The 16,434-nt window shown below is 40.4% G+C and overlaps 1 pseudogene; it reads left to right on the top strand.

Annotated features, from left to right (window-relative positions):
- The first annotated feature begins 9,108 nt into the window (after positions 1-9,108).
- LOC136148373 (nicotinamide/nicotinic acid mononucleotide adenylyltransferase 1 pseudogene) lies at positions 9,109-15,752 on the top strand (annotated as a pseudogene).
- Positions 15,753-16,434: the final 682 nt, after the last annotated feature.

The raw sequence follows: 16,434 nt of genomic DNA, 5'->3' as shown, positions 1-16,434 counted from the left end.
AAACCTACAAAGAACTCATAAAACTGAACATTAAAAAACCAAACAACCCAATTTAAAAAATTGGGCAGAGTATCTGAATGCACATTTTTCCAAAGAAGTTGTAAATATGGCCAATAGGTACATCAAAAAGATGTTCAACCCCATCAATCATCAGGGAAATGAAAATCAAAACCAGAATGGGATACCACCTCACACCTGTCAGAATGGCTGTTATAAATTACAACAGATAACAAATGTTAGCCAAGATGTAGAAGAAGGGGAACGCTCATGACTATTGGTGAGAATGTAAATTAGTGCAGCCACAATGGAGAACAGTATGGTGATACCTTAAAAAAATAAGAATAGAACAACCATATCATCCAGCAACTCCTCTCCTTGGTATTTGTGTGTGCTAAGTCGCTTCAGTCATGTCCAGCTCTTTGCGACCCCACGGAGTGTAGCCCGCCAGGCGCCTCTGTCCATGGGATTTTCCAGGCAAACATACTGGAGTGGGTTGCCAAGCTCTTCTCCAGGGGGTCCTCCTGACGCAGGATTGAGCCTGCATCTCCCGTGCTCCGGCCTTGCAGCTGGATTCTTCACTGCTGAGCCACGGGGGAAGCCCCCTGGGTGTTTGTCTGAAGAAAACAAAAACACGAATTAGAAAAAATACGTGCACCTTTATGTTCATTACAGCATTGTTTACAATAGCCAAGATATGGGAGCAACCTAAGTGCCCTCAGGAGATGAGCAGATAAAGAATATGTGGTGTACATACACACAATGGAATATTGCTCATCCATAAAAGGATGAAATCTTGCCATGTGTGGCAACATGCATGGACCTAAAAGGTATTATGCTAAGCAAAATAAGTCAAAGAAAAACAAATAAGGTATGGTTTCAATCATGTATGGAACCAAAAACAAAAGAACCAAAATGTAATAAAATCAAGAGTTTTAAATACAGAGAACAAACAGGAGGTTACAGACCAGAGAGGGATGAGAGAGGAGAGAAGTAGATGAGAGAGATTACGAGGTGCAAAATTCCAGATGCAAATAAATGATTCACAAATATGAAGTGTGTGTATGGAGGTATAGTCAATAAAATCAATAAAACTATGTAATATCTTTTTTAGTGTGACATATTGTAGCTAGACTTATTGAAATGTATATAGGAATACTGAATAACTATGTTGTATAACAGGAACAAACATAGTGTCATAGGTCAATTATACTTCAAACAAATGAACAAACACACCAACTCATAGGAAAAGAGATCAGATTTGTGATTACCAGAGTTGGTGGGGGAGAAGGATTGAATCAGGTGTTCAAAAGCTACAAACTTCCAGCTATAAGATATTTAAATACTAGGGACATTGTATACACCATGATAGATATAATTGAGACTGCTATATGTTATATATAAAAGTTGTTGAGAGAGTAAATCTGAAGAATTCCCAGTGCAAGACAAATTTTTCTATTTCCTTACTTTTTATCTATATGAAATAATGAATGTTCACTAAACTCAGTGTGATAGTCACTTCATGATATATGTAAGTGAAATCTACATGCTGTATACCTTAAGTTATACTGTGCTATATGTTAATTTTATCTCAATAAAAATGGAAAAAATTTAAATAATAATAATATCATCTACATTTTCCCAATAATTTGTAACTATTAATTCTCCAAGAGCACAAGTTAACAAATATCATCTGATTTTTTTCAAATGCCTCTGTCCCTGTAATGAGTCACTTCCTGTTTTGTTTCTTTTTCTGGACCTCTCACATTTTTTTTAAATTGTGGTACTTCCACCCGGGGCACAGACACATCATTGCAAAAGTCCCTCTACACCATCTTTCTCTCATATTTGTAATCTGACATCTAACTGGTTTAAAAATAAATTATTAATTTGTTTCTATGAGCTATAAATAAAACAGGATTGCCTTCATTTGCTTAGCAAAATAGAGAGATCTTTTAATGTGAATAATAACTCATTAATTGACTTGTTATGTTTGCATAGCTATTTTAGAGTAGAACGTAAGTTCAGTACATTATAATGGCTTAGAAAATTTAATAGTTAAATTATATGCACAACTTCCCTGGTGGTTCAGATGGTAAAGAATCTGACTGCAATGCAGGAGATCTGCGTTTGATCCCCAGGTCAGGAAGATCCCTGGAGAAGGGAATGGCTACCCACTCCAGTATTCTTGCGTAGAGAATTCCATGGAGAGAGGAGCCTGATGGGCTACAGTCCATGGGGTGGCAAAGAGTCAGACATGACTGAAGCAGCTTTGCATGCATGCCTGCATGCATGCACAGATTAAATGAAGAGTACAATGCAAGAAATATTCACCCTGAAGAATAAAGAAAAGAATATGTCTTTGATGTGTCAGAGGTCACTTTAGAGAAAAGCAGTGCTCTGAGTTATTAACTGACTTATTCATTGATACAACAAATATTGATCAAGTCTTTTGTTAAAAGCTTCAGTGACCCCTGACTGGTGGCTGTTTAGAATTCTAGTTGGTAGAGAAAGTGATTAATCATTTGCAAATGGATTTGTAAGATGACAGACATTGACTAAAGTGCTGGAATATTAGATATCAAGGGGGATATTAGCAGATTACCCAAAGAGGATATGAACAGCAAATGTGAGTATTTGAGATGTTCAAAAAAGTTCAAAAAAGTGAGATGTTCAAAACTCCAAGTAACTTTACTAAAGTGCTAACAAAAAATTGATATGGGCCAAAAATAGTTTATCCCCTTCATGTATCATAGACATTGATTAGTAAAAGACTGTTCAGTTAAAAGCAAATAGCATAAATAACAGAAATTTTGGTCAATAATACCAATCTCTTGCTGTCTACTCCATAGTGATGTATTTTTATGCTATAAAGTATGAAAAAATTAGAAGTCTTTATTTTACCATGGGAAAGACTATAAAATCTTTAGCAAATGGGAAGATAAGACCATTTGTGTGTTCATTATTTAAAACTGCAGCAGCAGGGAGTCCTGCCTGTGAGATGCTTGAATAGTCTTAGGTTAGAAGGAATCTAGCAAGCAGTAGGTTACTAATGAGCTGGAGTCTGGTCTCAGCAACAGTAAGTGTGTACGATATTTGAAGTAGTGAAGAGGGCTGTGTCTCCCCAAGGTGCAACCAATACAGAGAAATTCCTTACACCCTTATATTCTTCATATAACACCAGCATCACCGGACTTTCGGTTAGTCCTGACTCGATAATGCCTGTGGTCACAGATACTTGCATGTTGCTAGGTGATAACAAAGTCCCATCAATAGCAGCAGTCTTATTCAGCCTATTCCTGCAGATGAGTGATATATGTTTGGGTCATGATTCAAACATTAACTCAAGAAAGACTTTTAAAACCATGCCCACTAAATAGGATTAAGGAGTCAGAAGATCTGGGGTTCCTCTATCAAATTCAACTCCCATCTCTGGATACTGTAACAGCATTCACTTGGGGAAGTATTGATAGCAAAATACTGCAAACATCAAAACACACCTCCAGTTCAGCCCTGGGTGGGAGCTTGGCTGTGTGGACCTAATCTGGCCATCTCTTTGTGCGAGAAGCTCCGCCACTGAACGATGGGCTCAGGAGAAGTTGGGGGAGTGGAAGGAAGCACTGAATGCTTGACCGCCAAGGATTCTGCTGCTGGGCTAAGATCACCAACAGGTCTTTTGAAACTTTATTGAGTAAAACAGAGTTTATTTATTTTTAATTTTTTATTAAACTTTGGTTTCTTTAGAGTATGGCTGGTTAGCAAGGTTGTGTCCATTTCAGGTGAATAGCGGAGGGACCCAGCCACACCTATATAAGTATACATTCACCCCAAACCCCCTCCCGTCCGAGCTGCCGCATAACGTTGAGCAGAGGTCCTTGTGCTAGACAGTAGGTCCCTCTTGGTTATCTATTTTAAATATAGCGGTAAGACGGAGCTTTAAATGTAAATAAAATAAAGTCCTCTTGTTTTTGTTCAGTCACTAAGTCGTGTCTGGCTCTTTGTGACCCCATGGGCTGTAGCACGCCAGGCTCCTGTAACCTCCTCTATCTCCCGGAGTTTGCTGAAATCCATGTTCACTGAGTCAGTGATGCTATCCCATCATCTCCATCCTCTACTGCCCCTTTATCCTTTTGCCTTCAATCTTTCCCAGCTTCGGGGTCTTCTCCAATGAGTCAGCTCTTCGCATCAGGTGACTAAAGTTAAAGACTACACTTTGAGGATCCACAGAGAGCGAGACGAAGCCCCCTCTGAAATGGGTGCTCAAGTCTCGACTACACAGGGCAGCCGCAGTAACCAGGCCTGCGTGGGACCAGAGGGACCTGTGTCCTCCCAAGCAGCGAGGGATCAGCCTGTGAGGGTGGGCGGGATACTAGGGAGATCTTCCAGAGAAGCTTGAGAAGGGCTGTGGCGAAGTGAGAGGGGAGGAAGGACGGCAACTCAAGGCGCGCAGGTGAGCACGTGGCTGCCGTGGGAAGGGGCTGAGTCACACAGGGCCCTGCGGCCCGCACGCCTCAGAGCTGCCCCAGAAAGGACGGAGGGGCTGCAGCCTCGCGCCACCAGCTGGGCCGTGGCCTGGGAAATGAGACGGCAACCCAGGCACATTCGTTTCCTGGCACTTCTGACCTTCCATATGTGTATAAGCTAGACATGCTCTTTCACAGGCAGAGAAAGCTTCAGACAGAGCCCTGGGAGTTGTAGCAATAAACCCTTAGCATTATGGAAATGTAGGTGCCAGCAACACCTTCTACACACAAGGGTGAGAGGCCCGGCAGAGCGAGTGTGAACGCTAGAACAAAGATGAGCTTGAAACCACCATGAGGAAGGTCTTCTCTGATTTCTCAGCAGAGAGAAATCAACAGGGATACCACAAATTAGGAGTCATTAACCACTGCAGATGCAGAATGTTCTTTATTTGGTATGCAGCATAAATATAACAAATATGTATCCATATTTATATTTATGCTTACTCTAATGGAGTGTGTTTCTCATTCCTTGCCCTGAGCCAAGAAATTGGCTTTATCTTTTCTCATTTATTTATTGCCTAAGTTAGATAAGCACTGATGTTGAATGAATTAAAACTGTGAATGTGCTTGCCAGCGGGACAGCCCTTTGTAGAATGAGTGCAGAACCAAGCTTGTTTGGGCACGAGTGAGTCGCAGAAAAGTGCTGCCAAGATCCGTGAAACTCTGCACAAAGAGTTAATAAGAGAATGATGACCTGGGTGTGCCATTGTGCATGGCAGAGGCTCCAAAAGGAAAGGGACATTCCCAGGATTCTTGGCTGCCCACAGATGGAATTTCTATTTTCTCTTTGACCCCACGGGGTAAATCAAATCTTGTAATAGAGCATGGGCCACAACCCACATGAAAATGATAATTACATACTCAAACAAAAAGCATGTTGAACACTGGAAGTCTGATTTTGTGTAAGAATCCACTATTAATTTTTTAAATTAACTTTTTTGTTTTCAAGATTAATAGATGTTATAAAAGTTCTGAAATTTTTAAAATGTCTGTAGGAGAAAATATAAGTCCTTTGACATTCTAACCCTCTTAAAGTAGATAAGTTACTTTGGCATGTTTACTTCCAAAATGCTTCCAGTTCTTTTCTTTACCATTTTAGCACAGCTTTCTACATTTGGCATATTCATAATCAACAATGCCAATGTCTGAATATGACAGCATTTGGAAAATGGGAATTGGCGATTTAAATTTTTGTAGATGGGTCTCTGTGTTCACTGAGGAAACTAAGGGGGCTCAGGAGACCGTCCATCCCGATCTTGCCTGACCTGAGGATCTGGGTCAAGGACACACTCTTGGAGCGCAGAGAGTGTGCCCGTGTGCTGAGACTACAGGGAGCAGTGAAAGATGTGTGCTTCTCACAAGCGACTCACTCTATGGTATTCGACTGCAGCAGCCTAAAGTGTCTAAGACAGAAACTGTTTACCAAGAGGTAACGGTCTCGCTGTAACAAAATACCGTAAATGATGTAGAAATGACTTTGGAACTGGGGACTGGGTGGAGACTGGAAGACTTTTGAAGTGCATGCTAGCAAAGTCTAGATTTCTGGGAACAGACTTCCAAAGATGACTCTAGTAAAAGCTCAGAAAGAAAAGAGAGCTGCAGAGAAAGTTTTCAACTTCTTCAGTTCAGTCGCTCAGTCGTGTCCGACTCTCTGCAACCCCATGAACCGCAGCACGTCGGGCTTCCTTGTCCATCACCAACTCCCGGAGCTCACCCACACTCATGACCACTGAGTCGGCGATGCCATCCAACCAAATGCCTATTCTACTGTGAATAGAACCTTGGTAGAAACATGGACAGTAAAGGCCGTTCTGATGAAGTCTCAGATGGACGTGGAGCATGTTATTGGACAGTGATTACAACTTTTATCCTTGTTATAAAATGGCAAATAAATTGGTTGAACTGTGTTTGTGTGCCAGCATTTTGCAGAAAGTAGAACTTTCAAGCAATGAACTTGGATGTTTAGCTGAAGAGATTTTTAAGCCAAGTGTTGAATGAGTCATTTGGGTCTTCCTGGCTGCTTATAGTAAAATGGATATGAGACAAATAAATTGCAGATGGAATTGTTAAGCAAAAAGGAACCAGAAATGATCGGTCTGCTCACATTACAAAAATCTGTGTTTGGGAAGGGGCACTAACAATGTGGCAAACCGCCTTTTTGGTGAAAGGAGAGCAGAGTGGATGAGAGCCAGGGCCTTCATCATCTCAGCAAGAGCAGGAGTCGATACGGAGCTGTACCAGTGGAAGCGCTGCAAGATGGGAAAATAAGGCGGAGGAAAACTGCCTTTCCAGGCTTCTTAGACCCTACATGACCGACCATATTCAGCTCTGAATACGCATTACTGTTTAAGGCAAGGGAGGCAGGACGCTGAAGATGCTTCAGAGATCATCAGGGCTGCCACACCCACCCAAGGACCAGGGAACAGGTCACTCGACTTCAGTTTCAAAAGGTGGAGCCGAAACCCAGTGCAGCTGTGAGGGCGCAGCGGCCGGGCATAGCCACAGACAATTCATAATAAATGAGTGTGATTGATTGTGTCCAAATAGAAGTTTATGGTCACTGAAATATGAGTATCAAATAATTCTAACTTATAAAATATACTTCTTTTGATTTTTCCTAACATCATAAAATATAAAATCTATTCTTCATTTATGCACCATACAAGAACAGCTTGCAGGCCCAGTGTGACTGGAGGTTTGTAGTGTGGCAACCCCTGCTTTCAATATTCACATGAATTTTAGAATCAAATTGCCTTATCTATAAAAATTCATGTCACTATTTTGTTTCAGATTGCATTAAATCTATTGATGAATTTGAGGATAAACGACATCTTCACTGGATTGACTGTTCCGATACACGGACATAGTATGTGTCTCTATTTATAGACCTACTTTGATTGCTTTCATCTGTGTTTACAGTTTTTAGCATATAGATCCTTGCATATTTCATTAGGTTTTCAACATGGTTAGTCAGCCCCAACACAATTGACGTTTTGGGCTGGATAATTCTATGTTACCAGTGGTTACCTGGAGCATCACAAAACGCTTAGTGCCATCCTTGGCATCACCTATTAGATGTCAACAGTGTGCACACCCCCATGCGACAACTGAAAATGCCTTCAGACCTTGTGAACCAACCCCTGGTTAGGGATCACTTATATATATATATATATATATATATATATATATATATATAAAATCACATATATATAATATAATACTTTAATATAATACTATATTATATATATAATACTTTAGACAATACTCTTTCAAATATAGAAGTATAATTCATTTTTTTCAAGTTGACTTTTAACTTGCAATATTGCTCACTCATTTTTGCATTCTAGGAATTTTAGGAACTTTCTGGCTTCCCTGGTGGCTCAGTGATGAGGAATTTGCCTGCCAATGCAGGAGATGTGGGTTCAGTCCTAAGGTTGGGAAGATCCCTTGGAGAAGAAAATGGCAACCCACTCCAGTATTCCTGCCTGGAAAATCTCATTAACAGAGGAGTCTTATGGGCTATAGTCCATGGGGTCACAAAAGAATCAGACACGACTCAGCAACTAAACAATAATAATTTTCTACATAGGCAATCATGTTGTCTACAAACAGAATATTTTATTTGCTCTTTTTTCAAAATTTTTTTCCTTGACTTATTGAAATTGCTAACCTTCCAGTACAGTATTGAATGAGAATCAGGAGGCAGATATCCTTGCCTGTTTCCTTGCCTTTCAGTTTTTCATTATTAAGTACAGTTTAAGCCGCAGGGCTTTCTTGTTAGCTTTATCAGCTCTTTTAAATTCCTAGTTTGATATGAAATTTATTTGCTGTTATTCAGGAGCCAAGTCATGTCCAACTTTTTGCAACACCATGGACTGCAGCCTGCCAGGCTTCCCTGTCCTACACCATCTCCTGGAGTTTACTCAAACTCATGTCCACTGAGTCAGTGATGCCATCCAACCATCTCATCCTTTGTCACCCCCTTCTCGTCTTACCCTCAATCTTTCCCAGCATCAGGATCTTTTCCAACGAGTCAGATCTCCTCATCAGGTGGCCAAAGTATTGGAGCTTCAATACAAAGTAAATAAGCCAGCTTACTGTGTTCCCTATATACTCACGGAAGCACTGAGTCCCCAGAGTTTTGATGTGAACACCTGCGCCATCAATCACATCCTCTTATTTGTAACCCAGTACCTCCCAAACACCGGGTTGGATTTGGGGTTCGTAGCGCCGCTTAAGAAAGACATTTTAAAAGACACAGAAGTGCATGATCTGAACCTGGGGATGGGGTTCACAAGGAGGTACGTGTATAAGAACCGCTGCTTCAGATCATATTGTAGTTTTATTTCCTACAGTCCACAGCAATAGCCTTCAAGGCAAACTGCGGTTTGAAGTATATAGAGCATTTGAATGTGGACGTGTAGGAGAGAGTCATTCTAAGCAGACGCTATAACCAGTCACAGAAACAGTGGCAGAGAAGAGTGCTTCCTGCAGTGACTTTTGATGACCGCTGGTCCAGCTCGATGGCTGATTTGCTTGGAGTGTGGAGTACACGTGCATTTAGGAAATATCCGGGATTGGAGTGTAGATGGCTTTGCATGTCAAGTACACCCAGGTTCATTGCCCAGGTAAAAGGGAGTCAGTGGAGGTTTTCAAAATGAATGAAGACATGATAGAGTTATGGGCCAAGGACATACATCTAACTGCCGACTGTAATAGTAGCTGATGTGCTGTGAATGAACATGAGAGGCAGAAGGCAGGGTCAACAGGTGAGAGGAAGCAAAGGTCAGAGGTGGCCTGTGGGGCACTGGGGAGCACGGGGAACACCAGGGAGCAGTGGGGAGCACTAGGGAGCACGGAGGATCAGTGGGGAGCACGAGGAGTAGTGGGGAGCACGAGGAGCCGATCCTGGACACCAGAAGGCGAGGAGGAGGAGGGGGAGATGTGGAGACAATTGCATTTCAGCCACAGATTTTAACTTTTAAGGCCAACTATCCAGTTTAAGTGGGGATCAGTGTTTTAACTTACAAAATCAAAAATCCACCCTTAAGATTTACTCAGTGCAGAATATCCTGTGGATACATATTGGATAACTGTGCTAACATTTCCAATGTAAATTTAATTTGCAGTATCTCATTTCTGTATAACTTTTTGAAGAGTTCTCAGTCCTTTATTAAATTGCATCAGAATAAATGAGTTAAGAACTTGGATTACTTTCTAGTTCAAGACCTATATGTAATTATCCTCTGTTGTCTTACATTATTGCTTTTTTACCTATGCTATTTCTTAACTTTAACATTTTATTTCTCATTACCCTGTATCCACACTTAACTCGAGGAAATATAACCAGAACTAACTTTTGGGACAGTTTGTGAGAATTTGAGGACTTGAGGGACATTTTTAATGAGAATTTTTCCAAAGGACAGAAATGCAGCGAAGTATGAGCAAGGCATTCCTCTAATATACCTCAGTCAATAACCTCTAAGTCTTAGTTCACAATGTCTATTTTCTGACTGATTTTTTTCTCACCTTATGAAGGAGAATTCAACCTTCACATTTTACCATAACTTTCATTATATGAGAAGTAATGATTTTGATGCTATCCCCTAAGGTTTTTTTTTTTTTTTTTCCCCAGGCCCACTTGCTTTTCCCCTTAGGGACAAGGAAGCGGGTAGGGTAAAACCGTATTTCCCCTTATCTTCCTTCCTTCAGATATAGCTGGTGGCCAAGAGGGCCAGTAGGGAAGGTGAGTGTGAGGGGATAACCAACCTTCATTGGTTCCATTTTGTGAATGAATAAAAGTTACCAGTTCAGTTTATAAACCTAGCTTCTTTCACAACCACCCAAACGTGGAATCCAGCTACTTCAACAGGTAAGTGGATTAACAAAATATGGTACCTCCATACAGTAGAGTACTATTCTTTAACAAAAGGAACAAACCACTGATTCATGTGACAATATAGATAAAATAAATGGATAAAGTTTAATGCATTTTACTACTAAGATTGCTGGGAGGTGATGGAATTCCAGTTGAACTGTTTCAAATTCTGAAAGATTTATGCCGTTAAAGTGCTGCACTCAGTATGTCAGCAAATTTGGAAAACTCAGCAGTGGCCAGAGGACTGGGGAAGGTCAGTTTTCATTCCAGTCCTAAAGAAGGGCGATGTCAAAGAACGTTCCACTTACCAAACAGTTGCACTCATTTCACGTGCAGGTAAGGTTATGCTCAAAATCCTTCAAGTTAGGCGTTAGCAGTATATGAACTGAGAACTTCCAAACATACAAGCTGAGTTTAGAAAAGGCATTGGAGCCAGGGGCAAATTTCCAACATTCATTGGATCATAGAGAAAGCTAGGAAATTCCAGAAACACACCTACTTCTGCTTCATTGATTATGTTAAAGTCTGTATGTGAATCACAACTGTGGAAAATTCTTAAAGAGGTGGCACTACCAGACCACCTGACCTGTCTCCTCAGAAACATATATGTGGGTCAAGAAGCAACAGAACCAGACCTGGAACAACAGACTGGTTCCAAGTTGGGAAAGGAGTACATCAAGGCTGTATATTGTCACCCTGTTTATTTAACTTCTATGCAGAGAATATCATGTGAAATGTCGGAAAGGATGAATCACAAGCTGCTGGAATCAAGATAGCTTGGAGAAATATCAGCAATCTCAGATTTGCAGATGATACCACCCTTATGGCAGAAAGTGAAGAGAAGCTAAACAGCCTCTTGATGAAGATGAAAGAGGAGAATGAAAAAGTTGCCTAAAACCAACATTCAAAAAAACTAAGATCATAGCATCCAGTCCCCTCACTTCATGGCAAACAGACAGTGAAAAAATGGAAACAGGGACAGACTTTATTTTTTCCGGCTCCAAAATCACTGTGGATGGTGACTCGAGTCATGAAATCAAAATACACTAGCTCCTTGGGAAAAGTTATGACAAACATAGACAATGTATCAAAAAGCAGAGAAATCACTTTACCTATAAAGGTCCATATAATCAAAGCTATGGTTTTCCCCTGTAGTTGTGTATGGATGTGAGAGTTGGGCCATGAAGAAGGTTGAAGAATTGATGCTTTGGAACGGTGGTGCTGGAGAAGATTCTTGAGAGTCCCTTGGACAGCAAGGAGATCATACCAGTCCATCCTAAAGGAAATCAACCATGAATATTCATTAGAAGGACTGATGCTGAAGCTGAAGCTCCAGTATTTTGGTCACCTGATGTGAAGAGCTGACTCTGGAAAAGACCCTGATGCTGGGAAAGACAGAGGGCAAGAGAAGAAGGGGTGACAGAGGACGAGATGGTTGGATGGCGTCACTGACACAATGGACATGAGTTTGAGCAAACTTTGGGGGATAGTGAAAGACAGGGAAGCCTGTGCTTCAGTCCATGGGGTTGCAGAGTCAGACATGCCTTAGTGACTGAACAACAAATACAGCTTGTGGTAGTTATGCCTCCTTACTACCTACGGAGAATCCTGCAGGTAAGCATGAAACCCCGGCTGAGAAACAATGGACATCATGTTGCAAAATATTATAGACAATGGACAGCAAGGCTGGACATCTAAACTAAGACTTTTAGGAGGGTACTTGTTGATAATAGAGAGTGTTGCACATATTTCACCAGAAAAATATGCCTATCAAGCCACAGCTTATACAAAAAAATTGTTTTTTTCAGCTATTCCTAGGAGAGACTATAGAAGCTAAAAGTAGTATGATGAATTAATAAATTATTATAGGTGTTTGAATTAAAGAATATGAGCAGACAGTAGGAGGGCAAAAGAAGAAATTGATTTTTACAAGAAGGATTTATAAGGAAATAGATAAACATGGGAGTACTCAAAGTCTGCAATAACTGAAAGGCATCTGAAGAATGACCCTACATTTTAGAGACTGAGAAAATAGGAGACGGAAGCCTGCAGGGGCAGTTGCTTTCAGAAATGGCAATGATTTTTACTCCAAGAACAGCTGCAGTGTTTTCTGCCAACAGAAAGAGAGAACCCAGTAGGAGCTAGAGAGAAAGTGCGTGCCTGGGGCACCCAGCCTTCGGTGTGGTGGAGGTGACCTAAGCTCCATTTTCCTTCTCTGTAACTGAGGGATAAAGCTCATCTGGTCTTTCCCTCTGGAAGGTCACAAAGACATTTGTGACAAGGTTGGGAGGGATGGGCAAGGCCTGGACACAGCGGTGGAGAGCAGGTCTTCCTCGCTGCCTACCCCTCTGTCTTCATCGGAGCAGCACCTGCCTAGTCTTCCCATCCTCAGACAATCACAAGGTCCCTGCAACCAGGAGAGGTGCAACACTCTGTCCTCAAGTGGTTTTCTCTGCTCTGAGCACCCCCGCTGCCGGAAAGGGAAGCAGGCAGCACCGCAGATGCAGGAACCAGTAACCCTCGAAACTCTGAAAACTACTGTGTCGCTTTGCCGTCTACCCAGGCCTTATGACCACTGTCTTAGAACCAGGGATTCGGGACAGGATGTGGACGATGACCAGAGTCACTCTGACCTGCCCCCCAGCACTCAGGACAGCACGAAGCTGTGAGATATGCTCTCAACAGCTTTGAAATGAAGCTGTTTCAAGCTCATTGAAAGCACCTTCCCACCTACGGGAGTGCCCAGGATCCCGCGTGTCCAGGACCCTATGAACCCAAGATCCCTTTCTATGCATGGGATTGTACAATCTCCTATTTGTTTTTTTAACTATTGGTTTTAAGTAAAGTGTTTCTTTTTGCCCTATTGTTTTACTGAAAAACTATTTTTTAGTCAAGTTTGTCAATCTCCAAAATGCCTCCCACACCATATTGCTATGAAAAATTCCCTGAGATTCTTATACTACTTGCAAGGTGTTAAGCTTTATAAAAATTTTTCTAAAATTGGAAATACATTTTTATTTAGACAAATTTCACTTAGATTTGCAGAAGAGTTTCCAGGACCACAAAGAGTTTCCAGGAGCACAAAAGGTTTCTTTATATCCTTCATTCAGATCCCCCTAGTGTTACCTTACATAACCGTTGGACATTTATCAATTCTAAGAAGTCAACATTGATACATTACTATCAACTAAAGTTTGTTTGAATGTAACCCATTTTTCCACTGATTTCTCAAGACCGCACACTGCATTTAGTCATCACATTTCTAAATTTTTTTCTAATCAGACAGCTTATCAATCTGTCCTATTTCTCCTGATGCTTTTGAAGAACACTGGTCAGGTATCTTGTAAAATGTCCTTCAGTTTGGGTTTGTCTATTGTTGTCCCTTGATTAGATGGAGTTTGGAAAAATTGGAGGGGTAATTTATTTTTATAAAAATACAGTAAGGGTGATTTGCCTGTCTCATCACATTTTATCAGAAGATGTATGTTGTCAAAATGATTTATTATTGGTAACCTTAATTTGGTCACTAGGTTAATTGGTGTCTGCCCATATTTTATGCTATAAAGTTATTATTTTTTCCTTTCTGTTCTCTATTTATTAGAAGACAGTCACAATCCAGTCCACACTTAACAGAGGGGAATTAACCTTCACCTCTTGGAAAGAGAAATAACAAAGAACTTGCAGACATATGTCACAATCACCATAGTAATTAATAAATATTTGGCATTCACCCATGGATATTGCCTGCAACAATGTAACTGTGATGTTCTAATGATGCTTTTCTCTTTTCCTCATTCTGCCCACATTTATTAATTGGAATTCTTCTGTAAGGAAGCTTTTTCCCTTTTCCCCTCTTTCTTTATTTAGTTATTGGAGACAGAATTGAATCTAAATAGATTAAAGAACAAAAGTAAGAAAAAATACAAAGCTAACCTAAGGATAAAGAAAACAATATAAATACACCAAAAACATTAAAGACAATTAACATTTTTAATCAACAGTTGATACCCATGGAGTGTTTTAAAACACTTTAACAGACAGGGAGCAACATATATGAAGCATACTGTAAGTTTTTGAGACATATGTAAAAGACAGTAAATCGAAGTCTAGCATATCCAAAAATTCTTACAGATGAGCTACCAAGATGATGACAACAACAAATAACAACACAAAAGCAACAAAGTTAAGGAGTTCCTATTTTTAAAAATCAGTGAAGGATATGGATGGGCAATAACCAGAAAACTACTTAAAATTCCGTTTGATAAACTAAGATATGTAAATTAAAGCAACGAGATACAGGGACTCTTGTCAGTCAGCCTTGAGGATGTGAGTTACAATATGGATGCAGATCCTCTGTTCTAGCTCAACTTGGAGAAGGCTGTTGACACACAAGTTGGAGTGATTCCGATAGCCAACCTTGCAGAGCGCTTCAGAATGACAGAATTTCATTTGTAAGAATGACAAAGGCCGTGTCAGGTTTTTGCACTTAGACCAACAACTTAACATTGTTAGCCTAGAAAATTCCGAGAAGACAACTATGGTGCTCCTTGCTTGTGGTTTTTTATTCCACTCATCAACACGCACCTCAGCTTGTTTGAACTGGTCAAGAACTACACGAATGCAATAGGAAAATATACAGTTAGACAAGGCACAATTTATCCTGTCAGCAAGGTATATAAGAAGCATCAAACTCTTCTTTGCCCATTGCCAAGTTATCATTGCCTATCTTGTCGCCAAGAATTCAAAGCAGGTGGAAGTGTGTGCATGGGAAAGACTTCGGAAGGAGTGGCTGGAGACTGCTCAGGTGCTCAGACACCATCGAGAGAAATTAGAGACTAGTAGCCGTGATAAGCAGAAGGACTCACCTAAGCCAGAAAGACCTGAATGGAGGAGGAAGTAGGCTGAACAAAGTCAAGATTTTAGTCAAAAGAAATCCGTGGGGTCAGAAGCAAAAGGTGTCCAAAGGTAGCATTGCTGTGTGGGGCAGATTTACTGGGGTCCTTGGTGATCCCAATCTGCGGAAGAATGAGGATTTCACCCAAATTGTAAGGAAGTATGAGCTCATAGGTATTACCCAGGCAGGAACTGTTGTTCAGAAATTCATCTGTGAACCAGATGTTCTGTGAAAACATCAGAACAACGTTCTTCTGGTGAATGAACGGATCACCAATGACATCTTATTCACAAAGACCCAGCAAGGCCTCAGAAGGAGCTAGAGCGTTCACTACTTGGTGCTAGACCTTGTCCAAGAGTATACTGAAAAGCGTGATTTTTATGACTCCAAGAGTGAAGAGAGGCATTTTGGGGTGATACTGGCTCCTTTGCAGAAAAACAGTGTGGATTCTAAGTCATAAAAAATTTCTACAGCATGATATTTTGGACTTGCTTTTGGGAATTTGAGACAAAGTAACTGGGGAAAAGAATTGTGATCCTGTCTCTTAAACTAAAACTTAAAAATTTGATAAAAATCAGTAGTCAATTAAAATCAGTTTTGTCTCTCTATCAGAAGTTGCTAAGGTGAATGTTTTCAGTATGGTCTCTTTTTCAGGATGTACAAATCTTTTTATCTTTATTTTTGTCTTTCCAGCTGTGTTGGGATATAATTGACATATAGCACTGCCTAAGCTTACAGTATAATTACTTAATTTAAATACATCATGAAATGATTACCACAATAAGTTTAGTGAGCCTCATTTTCTCATAAAGATACAAAGTAAAAAGAAAAAAATATGTTTCCTTATGATGTAAATTCTAGGAATTACTCTCTTAACAACTGTCATATATAACACGCAGCAGTGTTAATATATTGATCCTGTTGTACATTACAACCCTTGTACTTTTTATCTTATAACTGGAAGTTTGTACCCTTTGATCCCCTTCATCCAATTCTCCCATCTCTGGTAACCTCAAATCTGATGTCTTTTTCTAGGAGTTTTTCTGTTTGGTTTTTGAAGTGTAATTGACCCACAACACTGTACACAGCACAATGATTCAGTACTTTTATGCATTACAGAGTGATTACCATTGCTTTAGCTT

Source organism: Muntiacus reevesi, chromosome 17 (genome assembly GCF_963930625.1).
Source record: "Muntiacus reevesi chromosome 17, mMunRee1.1, whole genome shotgun sequence".
Classification (NCBI taxonomy): Eukaryota; Metazoa; Chordata; class Mammalia; order Artiodactyla; family Cervidae; genus Muntiacus; species Muntiacus reevesi.
Note: the sequence above shows the minus strand (reverse complement) of the source record. Positions and strands in the feature narration are given on the sequence as shown.